Here is a 5066-nt window from a genome sequence, read left to right as displayed (position 1 = left end):
TTTACTTGCGCTCCCGCTCCGCCCTAAACTAACATATACTAGACTTCATAAAATTCCACTTAATTATCTACATTAATTATACAGTTGTAATGCTGAGCACATCCATTAAAAATTTTTTTCGCTGGGGTTAAAGCTTCTGGGGTTAATTCAAGTGTAAGTTTTGTATCACTGTGTTCTGTTTTAGCAAGGTTACAAATTTCACTGTCATTTATAATTTGTTTATTGAAATTTGCGTATTCAAATATGCAAAAGTAACATAGACAATTATGCTATATATTCACTTGAATGTAAGGATGTAGCAAGTGTATACACACTATTAATGTGTTCCTTGTTTCTCGCCTATTTGTTGATATCTTGTCCTCTTGACATTTTACTTCACTTCGTTTCTGGCATCGAGAGCGTGTGGTTTATAAAATCTTTATTGTGTGTTTTATTTATTCATTGAGGGTTTCTGGTTAATACTTAATTGTATTACTTATTTATTAACAAAACCAATAGGTTATGGGCCCAGACACAACTACAGTGAATAAGTAAAGCATACCTATATACATTTAATCAATTCGCGAGTTTTTTTTCTGGAAACGCTTTGACAAATTAGCCGCAAATCACCACGTAGCGGCAGGACGGTGTTACAAGATAGTGCTACTGTTGAGAAACGTTATTGCTGTAAGAAGTTGCTGGAAATTGTGGCTGTGAAATTTGCTTTTGTGTGATAGAATCTTACAATGGATAAAGGGAAAAGAAATATCAAACCGTTTGACGGTGAGAAATATTCAATATGGAAGTTTAGAATGAGAGCGTTGCTGGAAGAGCATGATCTTCTGAAGGTTATAGATGAAACGCATGAAAAAGTGACTGATGAGATAAAAAAGGCAGAACGAAATGCAAAAGGTTTAATAATTGAATACCTTAGTGATGCATTTCTATCTTTCACTAACAGTGAGAGCACTGCTAAGCAGATTTTTGCAAATTTAGATGCAATTTACGAGAGAAGAAGCTTGGCATCACAACTATCTCTGCGAAAAAAACTTTTAGCCATGGAGTTAAAAGGTGACACTTCACTCCTGAATCATTTTAATTCATTTGATGACCTCATTACCGAACTTATCGCATCAGGAGCAAAATTAGATGATATGGATAAAATTTCCCATTTACTTCTAACTCTTCCACCCAGTTATGATGGTGTTATAACGGCAATAGAGACTCTATCAGAAGATAACTTGACATTGGCTTTTGTAAAAACACTACTTCTTGACCAAGAAATAAAGCTTCGGAATATTAGTAAGGATACGAGTACTAAAGTCTTGCAAGCAGTAGGTAACAAGGAGTTCAAAGATGCAAAATTTAACAATAATCCAATGCAAAAGTTTAAGAAAAAATTGTTCAAGCCAAGTTTCAAACCGAAACCAAAATGTTTTCATTGTGGTAAGCCAGGACATTTAAAGAAGGATTGTTTCTTTTTGAAAAGACAGCCAAATCAGAACAAAAGAAAGGAAGGGCAGGCTCAGATGGCAACAGCAGCAGCAACCCAACCAGAGCGTAGTTTTACCTTCATGTTGAGAAATGCAACTTCCAATTCAAATACAAACGAGGCTGAGTTTATACTAGACTCAGGAGCATCAGACCACCTAATAAATGACACAGCATTGTTATCCAAATATGACCATTTGCAATCAAATGTGCCCATCGAGATTGCCAAACGCGGAGAGTTTATCTACGCTACAGCCAAAGGAGTTGTCAATATTACCAGCTGCGGAAACCAAATCACCTTGCAAAACGTTTTTTATTGCAAGGATATTCCACACAACCTACTATCGGTAAAGAAAATGCAGGATGCAGGTATGACCATTGAATTTAATCCTGGAGGTGTAAAAGTATCCAAGGATGGTAAATTGGTTTTTAATGGAATCCGTGAGTTCAATGTACCTATTATAAAATTTCAATTAAACAGTAAAGTATTTATGTCTAAAATTTAAAATAGTGCTGAGTATCGATTATGGCATGAAAGATTAGGTCACATAAGCGTAGTTGGGAAAAATTTTTAGAAATAAAGCGAAATAGTCTTTTTGAAGATACTAATATTTTAAGCAATATTGATTTAAATCATGAATTATGCGAGGCTTGTATAAATGGCAAGCAATCTAGATTAAAGTTTCAAAAATTTAACAATAAGGAAAATATTACACGACCTTTGTTTGTTGTCCATTCCGATGTTTGTGGCCCAATAACACCCACTACCATTGATAATAAGAACTACTTTGTAGTTTTTATTGATCAGTATACACATTACTGTGTATCCTATTTAATAACTATAAGTCGGATGTGTTTTTCTGTTTCAAGGACTTTGTAGCGAAGAGCGAGGCTCACTTCAATTTAAAAATTGTGAATTTGTATATCGATAATGGAAGGGAATATCTTTCTGGTGAAATGCGTGATTTCTGTGTTGAAAAAGGCATCAGCTATCATTTAACGGTTCCTCATACTCCAGAGTTGAATGGTGTATCAGAACGGATGATACGAACTATCACCGAAAAGATCTATGAGAAATGGTGCTCAACTTAATAAACATTTTTGGGGTGAGGCTGTTTTAACATCAACCTATTTAATTAACAGATCCCCAAGTAGAGCATTGCAAAAGATAAATAAAACACCATTTGAGATGAACAAAAAGCGAATGTTAAAGTATCTGAAGATTTTTGGTTCGACGGTATATGCATTGAATAAAGTAAAAAAAGAAAGTTTGACGAAAGGTCAATTAAAGCTATACTTGTTGGATATGAACCAAATGGTTATAAATTATGGAATGAGGAATCGAGGAAATTTATGATAGCAAGAGATGTTGTGGTGGATGAAATAAACATGCTAAAATCGAGAGTTTTACATGGAAAAGTTTCGGATGTTCAAAGTAATACTGTTGAACAAAATAATGAATCTTTAATTAAAGAGAATGAAGAGTTGGTTTTTCCTTTGGTGGAAAATAATGAATCTGTTGATTCTGAGTTAAATGAGCAACTCAATGAAAATTCCACATATCTTGAGAATGCCGATCCAGTCGTTGAAACTGGTGATAAATTAAAAGAAAATAAAAAGGAAGAAGAAATCAGACGCAGTGAAAGAATTAAAAGTAAACCCAAATTATCATATCGATTTTTAGAAAGATGTCTTATGAATACTCAAACCTGCTTAGATGATATTCCTAATACCTTTGAAGAGATTAAGTTTCGTGAGGACAGATCTTTCTGGGAAAATGCTATACAGGATGAACTTAGATCTCATTTTCAAAATAATACTTGGACCTTAGTGCATAAGCCAGATAATAAAAACATAGTTGATTGCAAATGGGTATTTAGTATTAAAAAAGATGAGTTTGGGAACTTAGTAAAGTACAAAGCTAGACTGGTAGCGCGGGGTTTCACTCAAGAATATATGACTGATTACGATGAGACATTTGCACCAGTTGCACGAATTTCCAGTTTTAGATTTTTGTTGGCACTTTCAAATCAACATGATTTAATGGTTCATCATATGGATGTAAAAACCGCATTTTTAAATGGAACTCTAAAGGATGAAATCTACATGAATGTTCCAAAAGGCCTGAATCATTCTTATGAGAAGAAAGTGTGTAAGCTTAATAAAGCTATATATGGCCTTAAGCAAGCTGCTAGATGTTGGTTCGAAGTCTTTGAAAGTGTATTGAAGGATGTTGGATTTCAAAACTTAGGAGTTGATAGGTGTATTTATATTTTGGATAAGGGAGATATTTCGAGAAATATATATATCCTGTTATATGTAGATGATTGCAACAAGTAAATCAGATACAATGTCAAAATTTAAATCTTATCTGCATGATAAGTTTCAAATGACCGACTTACGGGAAATTAGACACTTTATTGGCATAAAAATTGACAGATCTGATGGAGAGATTTGTTTTAGTCAATCAGCATATATTAAAAGAGTATTGAGAAAATTTAATATGGAAGATTGTAATTTAGTTAGTACTCCCCTCCCAAGTAAGTTGGACTATACGGCTCTGCAATCGGAAGAACTATGTGATGCACCATGTAGAAATTTGGTTGGTTGTTTGATGTACATAATGTTATGTACACGGCCTGACTTAAGTACTTCAATAAGTATTCTAAGCAGGTATGCAAACAACAACAATAAGGAACTATGGCAATGCCTTAAGAGAGTTCTTAGATATCTGAAGGGAACTGTTAATCTAAAGCTAAGATTCAAGACAGAAACTAATTTTAATAGTATTCTTACAGGATATGTAGATTCCGATTGGGCTGGAAATGAAACTGACAGAAGAAGTACCACTGGGTATTTATTTAAAATGTTTGAAAGTTGTTTGATTTCATGGAGTACCATGAAGCAAAAGTCAGTTGCTGCTTCATCTACTGAAGCTGAATACATGGCCTTGTTTGAAGGTGTAAGAGAAGCTCTTTGGCTTAAATCACTAATAAATGAGATTAGTCTAAAATTAAATGGTCCTATAGAGATTTTTGAAGACAACCAGGGTTGTATAAGTATTGCAAATAATCCTACTTGCCATAAGAGAACAAAGCACATAGACATTAAATATCATTTTACAAGAGAGCAAATTGAAAGAAAACTAATTTGTGTAAAGTATATTCCCACAGATCTGCAACTAGCCGATATACTGACGAAGCCATTACCAACTGCACGGTTTATTTCCCTGCGAAGCCAGCTTAACAAAAAATAAAAAAAGAATATTTGGTACTTCTTTGGTACTTGATTTACCAGAATAACAAAAAAAGTTTTTTTGTTATTAATTTCAAACTTATGGAACTTATTTTGTTATCTAAAACTTATGTTACTTATGTTAATATTTTTTTTTGGTCTAGTTGGGTTTTTACTGGGTTTCCCCAACTCTTGCAGCAAATGCTGGACCTAATGTATCCCCAGAATTAAATGAAAATATGAAGTTTTGAAAGAAATGAAGATACTAATTAAAATTAAAGCACAAACTCATGTCAAGAATCGTAGTGATAATCAATGTAACTTTTGAGGCGGCGTATTGAAATTTGCGTATTCAAATATGC

At 33.6% G+C, this 5066-nt stretch overlaps 1 long non-coding RNA gene across 1 annotated transcript; it reads left to right on the top strand.

The window, feature by feature from the left end:
* Window positions 1-227: 227 nt before the first annotated feature.
* On the top strand, window positions 228-802 carry LOC116656277. The gene is made up of 2 exons (XR_004311245.1): window positions 228-423; window positions 499-802. It is a non-coding gene; the product is annotated as an uncharacterized LOC116656277 (long non-coding RNA).
* The last annotated feature ends 4264 nt before the right edge of the window (window positions 803-5066 follow it).

This window comes from Drosophila ananassae (genome assembly GCF_017639315.1).
Source record: "Drosophila ananassae strain 14024-0371.13 chromosome Y unlocalized genomic scaffold, ASM1763931v2 tig00000255, whole genome shotgun sequence".
Lineage (NCBI taxonomy): Eukaryota > Metazoa > Arthropoda > Insecta > Diptera > Drosophilidae > Drosophila > Drosophila ananassae.
This window is presented reverse-complemented; position numbering and strand designations above follow the sequence as displayed.